This window comes from Lepidochelys kempii, chromosome 20 (genome assembly GCF_965140285.1).
Source record: "Lepidochelys kempii isolate rLepKem1 chromosome 20, rLepKem1.hap1, whole genome shotgun sequence".
Lineage (NCBI taxonomy): Eukaryota > Metazoa > Chordata > Testudines > Cheloniidae > Lepidochelys > Lepidochelys kempii.
The window spans coordinates 13,410,049-13,417,763 of NC_136399.1; the positions used below are offsets into that span (position 1 = coordinate 13,410,049).

General features: G+C 52.1%; 1 protein-coding gene across 1 annotated transcript in view; it reads right to left on the reverse strand.

The window, feature by feature from the left end:
• Positions 1-7,715, reverse strand: part of LOC140900690 (E3 ubiquitin-protein ligase TRIM58) — a 496,272-nt gene that overhangs the window by 86,870 nt on the left and 401,687 nt on the right. The gene's annotated exons all lie outside the window — the stretch shown is intronic.

Sequence of the window (7,715 nt, forward strand, 5' to 3'; positions counted from 1 at the left end):
TGAATCCTCCATTGCTTGGAGTCTTTAAATCCAGGCTAGATGTTTCTTTCTAAAAGATCTGCTCTTATTCCACTACTGTTTGTTGGGCTGGATGCGGGTGTGACTGGGTGGAATCCCCTGGTCTGGGTTATGCAGGAGGTCAGTCTAGAATGATGATGATCATCAGCGCTCCCTTCTGGCCTTAAACTCAGTGCACCTATGAATTGTCTCACTGCAAGGGAAGATTTTAGAGAGATTTATTTGAAGACCAGTGAAAATTTCCCCCCCAAACTTCTCACCGGTTTTGAAAAGTGGCTGGAGTCATGGCACGGTCCAGGCTGCCCAGGCCCGCCTTAACCGATGGTTGGAGGGGTCGGAGCCTGGTCGATGCTCTGGCTCCAGCTGGTTTTAAAACTGGTTAGAATTTTTTGGGATGGATGGAGGGGGCATTTGCCCGTGTAGATAGGGCTGGGGTTGATTTAGACCTTGAATTTAGGGGTTGTAAAAACAAGTTTGTTACATACCCCAAAGTCCCTAGAAATTATGAAATTCCAAAGAGAACAGTTTGTTTTTTAAACCTTCCCCAGCAAACCAAACAGTGCAGCATTCTGAGTAGCAGCCGTGTTAGTCGGTATTCGCAAAAAGAAAAGGTGTACTTGTGGCACCTTAGCGACTAACGAATTTATTTGAGCATAAGCTTTCGTGAGCTACAGCTCACTTCATCGGATGCATTCAGTGGAAGATACAGTGGGGAGATTTATATACATAGAGAGCATGAAAAGGTTCTAAGGTGCCACAAGTACTCCTTTTCTTAGTGCAGCATTGTGACAGTGCAAGCTGCTTTGGCAGGCAGTGCAGCCTAGTGAATAGAGCACGGGGACTTGGGAGAATTGGGTTCTATTCCCAGCTATGACCTTGAGCAAGTCCCTTCCCCATGCCTCAGTTTCCCCATCTGTAAAATGGGGCCTGTGATACTGAGCCTCCTTTATAAAACACTGAGATCTGGGGATGAAAAGTGCTAATTAAGAGCTCAGTATTACCTCAGACTTTTGATAGTGTGGGGTTGAGGAGATCTCCATGGGGCTCGCTGTTCCCATTGTGCCATCCCATCAAGCAGCTCCTCCTTCATGATCCCCTAATATCCTGGGGCAGCGACAGACAACGTGGAAATATAACCTGAACGTAGCAATTGCCAGACTGGGTCAGCCCTGAGGTCCATGTCGCATCAGCAGTAGAGGCTGCAGAGGAAGGGTAAAGAACCCACAGTAGCAGTGGGGAGGAAAACTTTCCACCACCATAGGTCTCATCCTGTTGTCTAGCAGTTCAGTTTAAACTTTGAAGCACAAGGTTTAATATCCGTTCCAGAATTATTGTTGTAATTTAAATTATAGTCCTGGATAGTCTTTCTCCATGTGAATGTCCAGCCTGGTTTTGGTCTCAACTTCATGTGGTGGTGAGTTCCACAGGCTAATTGAAAAGTGTTTCCGCTTATTGGTTTTGAATTCCCTACCTTTTAATTCTATTTGAATGTCCCTTGGCTCTTGTGGGATGAGACAGGGAGACCAGAAGCTCCTGATCTCCCTTCTTCATCCCAATTATTATTTTATAGATATTTATTATGACCCCTCTTATTGGTCTCTTTTCTAAAGTTAAACAGTCCTTTCAGTCCCTCCTCATAGGAGAGTTTGTCCAGGCCCTAGATCATTCTCCTTGCCCTTCTCTGAACCTTCTAATTCTGCAGTACCCTCTTTGATTTAGGGTGAACTGTGCTGCAGACATTATTTCAAATTCAGATGAAGAAAATCTTTAGTGGGTTGATGCAGTTTAGTGGTTGTAAACAAGGAATCGGCACTAGCAGTTGCTGAGGTGTCTGCAGCTGCTGATCACAGTTCAGTGTAGCAATGTGGAGTGAGTTAAGTACCAGAAGTGAAACTGACTCGAACTGGAGTGAAATTGACCAGCTGTAGTGGGTATTTTTCCCCCTATTTGTCCATGCTGAAATATCTGCAAAGGCAATAAGTGTGGAGGGATTTATTTTAAAACAAGCTTTAAGTTTAATAAACCCAGGTGCTGGTAACACAAGAAGGAAAAATAGTTTTTGTTGTAATGTTTTTTTAAACCAGTAACATCTCTCTAAATCCTCAAGCAAATGTTTTTTTTTTTTACTGAATTTTCTTTCGGAATCCTGAAAAGTTTCTCTCTGCATTTGGTTTTTGAGGAACTCTTTGAGGGGAGGCGATAACGGTCTCGGCGGCTCCAGCTGAGACTCCTGCGGGCAGCAGGCGCCGGAGGGAGCAGCAGGGGTAGCGGAAGCCGCAGCCGGACCTGCCCAGGCCCCAGCAGCAGGATGGTCAATGTGACGATGGCCCAGAAGGACGGCAAGCTGGAGAGCAGTGAGTGCTGGGAGGATCGGGGAGCAGGGAGTGGGGGAAAGGGGAGAGTGCGGGGTCTGGCGGGGGTGATTGGGGCCCCGAGGGGAGCAGGGAGTGGAGGGATGGGGAGAGCATGGGGCTTGGCGGGAGGATCGGGGCTCCAGGGGGAAGGGGACAGCGCGGGGCCTGAAGAGAGGATCCGGGCCACAAGGGGGAGTGGGGGAAGTGCAGGACCCGGGAGGAGTAGGGAATGGGAGGCCTTGCGGGGGGATCGGGGCCCTGGGAGGGATGGAGAGAGTTCGGGGCCTAAGCTGGGGCGGGGGAGAGAGCACTGACCAGGGCCTGGGGGGAGGAGTGTGGGGGGGAAGTGGGGAGTGCGGGGGATTAAAGGGGGGGGTGAATATGGACCTGCCCTGCGTTAGGAGGTACCGGGCCTGGGGTCGTGGGGGCTGGGGAGAGCAGTGTGCCCAGGCCTCAGGGAGGAGGGCTTAGCAGTTCTGGAGAAAGGCCTGTTGAATCCGGGCAGGGTGAGTGTGGAGAGGACAGGCTGCTGAGGGTGCCCCCCCTCCGCCCCCACTTCACCCTGCCTGGGACACCCAGCAGTTCTGTGCTGGCCTAGCTGCATTCCCCCAGCCCCATGAGCCCATAGCTCTAGAGCCTCTTTCATACCTGTGTACCCCTGCCCTGTCCCTCCATGCCCCACACTGCTGCACTTTGCTGCTGCCTGTGCCCCCATCCACCTCATTGTGTGTCTGGAGGGGTCTGTCTAGGACACTGGTTCTCAAACTCGGGCCGCCCGCCGCTTGTTCAGGGAAAGCCCCTGGCGGTCTGGGCTAGTTTCTTTACCTGCTGAGTCCGCAGGTTCAGCCGATTGCAGCTCCCAATGGCTGCGGTTCGCCGCTCCAGGACAATGGGGACTGCGGGAAGCAAACGTGCCTGGGCCCTCGCCCCTTTTACAACCCTACGTTTGTAAATATACATAGTTTTGGGGCTGAAAATGATTGCAGTTCTCTCCTGCATCAGCATGTGTTTGTGATGTGAGCATCCGAGCTGGCTTCCTGCTTTCCTTTTGGTTAAGAATGGGATGGATTTGTATTATTTGTATTACAGTAGCACATGATAACCCGATCCGAGGCCCTCCAACACCTGAAAAGAATCTCTGCCCTAAAGAGCTTTGAATCTAAAGAGAGCAGACACACAATGGAGGGATTCATAGCCCCATTTTACAGTCAGGGAGCTGAGTTGAAATGACTCACCCAAGGTTGCGTGAAGTCGGTGTCCAAACTGGGAATGGAACCCAAATCTCCCAAATCCCAGTCCCCTGCCTTTACTACAAGGCCATCGGCCAGAGCTTCCAAAGCCAGCCGAGACCACAGTTGTCATGTCATCGGGTGGTTTTCAACCTGTAGTCAGCAGACTCTTGGGGGTCTGCAGACAGTGTCTAAGATTTCCAAGGGGTCTGCATCTCCATTTGAAATTGTTCAGGGGTCCGCAAATAAAAAAGGTTGAAAACCACTGGGCTAGTCTGACCTCCAGCATGGCAGAGGCCATAGGACTTGCCCATTTGACTTAGAGCAGATCTCTTAGAAAAGCATCCACACTTGTTTTGAAAATTGCCTGTGCTGGAGAATCCACCACAGCCCCTGGTAAACTGTGACAGAAAGATGGCTGTAACTTAGGGAGTGGAGGATTCTGTGCAGAGCCTAGATCTATATTTCATGCTGTCTCTTGCCTCCCCCGCCCCCCCCCCCCATTTGTTACATCTTCCCTTTTCCCTGCGTGTTCACAGACCCAGCTGGCTGCTGTTGGGGGAGCAGAAGCAGCGTTAAGGGGGGCGAGATGTGTATGTTCTATACCTGCAACTGCTTGGGTGGGCTTCAGTTGTTCAAAGATCACGAGTCCCTGCGATGGCTTCTGAAGCAGGGTGGCTTGCCTGCTCCACCAAAATGAACCTATCTGGGTTAAATGGCCTGTACTCCCAGTGGTGCTTCCTTGGGTGCACAGGGCTGTTCAGCAATAAACATTCAATGCTTCCCTGATGCACCCACTTCTGGGGTGGAGCAGGGATTCCACTGCTGAAATGAACGACTAATGAGCTTCAGGCTGCCAGAGCAGACAAGCTCCTAGTTAGACTGGGTGTACCAAGTGGGGCTCTCACTGGTGCTGCCCCATGAGGCTGACTGCCCTGGGGTCACCATCTGTGGCCAGGCCATGGTGCTCCGATTGCTGAGGAGGGCAAAATGCCATCTGCTGTGTCCATTTGTCCCTCCTGCTGCTGCTCGTTGCTGGCTGCAGGCAGATGATTTTTAGTGAGCACTAATATTTTAAACCTTTGGTGCTGAGCCTGCGGGACCTGCCACCTGAGATGGCAGAAAATTCCCCTGGTCCTGCCAAAGCTGCACCTGCACAAAGCTAACCCTTTCAGCGTCGTTCTCGCCAGCCTGTCGGATTGGCACGTGGGGTGGGGGGGCAGCCCCTCGGGAGTGTGGACTCAGCTACATATCTGTTACCCCCACCCCGATCAGCCAATTAATTCCCTCTGCTGGTGCCTTCAGACGGGGCTGGCAATGGAATTGTTCTGACCTGAACAGCTTGAGCACCCCGGGTTCCATGGAAGGGGGTTTAGGCTCCAGTTCTGGAGGACGGGCACTGATGGCCTTCTCCAGTCCCTTCCTTGGGGTGTGGCTTTGAATCAATCCCCTTTTAGGCCTTATAGTGATGGGAGGAGCTCCAGCACAGGCCCCAGATAGGAGGAGCTGTCTCAAGACCCACCCCCGGAGTGCTGAGTATGCAGCAGCTGGTGGAGACCTTCCTGCCCAGCTGCTCAGCTGATCTGCTCTTGTTGGCTGGTCAACGTCAAGGCTTCCATTCACCCAGGCGCAGCCAATCATGTTGCACGTGGGAGCAGCACTGGAAACAATACATAGCGCGCTCCTCACCAGGGCAGGCTGAGCCCTGAGCCTGGGAAGCGACAGGAGTGAAGCTGGCTGCTTTCCACCCTGCTACTGTCCAGACATTTCTCCCCCGGAGATCCCACTTCCGCCCCTCAAAGGGTCCCAGAGGTCTGGCTGGAAGCCATGCAGCCATGGGGGAGCCTCTGGCAGCGTAGATAAGGAAGGCAGCCTGAATCAGAATACCGGCGGCCAGGAGCCAAGGTCTGCGTCACCGGGGGCAGCGGCATGGAGCTCAGACCCAGCCACCTTTGTGGGATTGAGGAAGGCTCAGATTTCGACTTCCAGTTCTGGATCCAGCTCTTCCTCTGGGTGCACTTTTTCAGCCGGCTGGTCCATTACCTCCTGTCACGGTTCCTCCCCCACTCTGAACTCTAGGGTACAGATGTGGGGACCTGCATGAAAAACCTCCTAAGCTTATCTTTACCAGCTTAGGTCAAAACTTCCCCAAGGTACAAAATATTACACCCGTTATCCTTGGACTGGCCGCTACCACCACCAAACTAATACTGGTTACTGGGGAAGAGCTGTTTGGACGCGTCCTTCCCCCCAAAATACTTCCCAAAACCTTGCACCCCACTTCCTGGACAAGGTTTGGTAAAAAGCCTCACCAATTTGCCTAGGTGACTACAGACCCAGACCCTTGGATCTTAAGAACAATGAACAATCCTCCCAACACTTGCACCCCCCCTTTCCTGGGAAATGTTGGATAAAAAGCCTCACCAATTTGCATAGGTGACCACAGACCCAAACCCTTGGATCTGAGAACAATGAAAAAGCATTCAGTGTTTTACAAGAAGACTTTTAATAAAAAATAGAAGTAAATAGAAATAAAGAAATCCCCCCTGTAAAATCAGGATGGTAGATATCTTACAGGGTAATTAGATTCAAAAACATAGAGAACCCCTCTAGGCAAAACCTTAAGTTACAAAAAAGATACACAGACAGAAATAGTTATTCTATTCAGCACAATTCTTTTCTCAGCCATTTAAAGAAATCATAATCTAACACATACCTAGCTAGATTACTTACTAAAAGTTCTAAGACTCCATTCCTGTTCTGTCCCTGGCCAAGACGACTACAGACAGACACAGACCCTTTGTTTCTCTCCCTCCTCCCAGCTTTTGAAAGTATCTTGTCTCCTCATTGGTCATTTTGGTCAGGTGCCAGCGAGGTTACCTTTAGCTTCTTAACCCTTTACAGGTGAGAGGAGCTTTCCCCTGGCCAGGAGGGATTTCAAAGGGGTTTACCCTTCCCTTTATATTTATGACACCTCCTCTGCACCTTTTGGGGGCTGACACAGTAGCCCCCTTGTCCGTTGCATCCATGGTGAGCAGCTTCCTTTCCGGATTCCCCCCTGCCACCCGCCTGCAGAGTCCCGGTCTCTGCAGACCCCAGCTGTTTGGAAACTGAGATTCACAAGGAAGGGCCTCCTTCTTCCCCATCCCACCCTCTTGCTTCTCCCCCGGAGCGCTACCCGGCTCTCTTTGGTTTCCGCTAACAGTGGCTTCCCGCTCCCAAGGTCAAGGAGCGCAGCAGCGCTTGTTTGGGAAAGGCAAAGTAAAGAAACCTCCAGGCGACTAGTCCTGGGTCCCTCCCCTGCCAACGTTTGGTACTGCCTGGGACTGCGCGGCATGAGAGTCAAACCCCATGGTGCTTCGAGATCTCCTCCCTGGGGTGCTGTTGCAGGGTGCCTCCGAGGGCTGAGGGTTTCCGAATGTGGGTCTCTTTGAACGCCACTTGGAGAGCCACCTTTGATGTGCTGCAACCCCCTGCTGTTCGTCTCTGCGAGTGGGGCCCCCAGCAGTGGACTTAAGGACCTGCACCCCTCTGACTCAGTCCTCATGTGAGCCACAAGCCCACCCACAGCCCCCCGATTTCCTTTGCAGCCCCAGTGGCTTAGCCTGGGGGACAATGTACTTGTAGGATGGTGTTTTTTCTAGGGGTCTGCCCTCCAATGCAAGCAGGATCGGCAGTGAAGCCAGAGGGAGCCTCTCATGCTGCTTTCGGCCCAAGGATTTGAGAGGAGCGGAGACCCAGGGCGCTGTTTTAAGCCCTGCTGTGTGGGTGTTTCCCCTTCCACTGGCCATTGTACCATCAGTTCTGATGCAGAATCTGTCCTCCCCTCACCCTCCAGGAAGTGAACCTGACTTGGCTGGCTGCGTAAGTAACCAGACTCCCCCACTCCAGCTCCATTTCCGCCACCAGGAAAGCCAACTCTCCAGAGAGAGGTGGGAGAGAAGAGACCATTTCCAAGTCCCTGGGTCTTTCCCGCTTGGGAATGTGCATGGATGTGACTGGCTGGTCCTGAAGAGTCGCGCACCTGTCTGTGAGTTGACAGCCACGCTCTGGGGCTGCTGCAGGGCAGAGGAGCTGTTGGATGGAAATTCTGCCTCCTGGTTTGAAGTCGAGA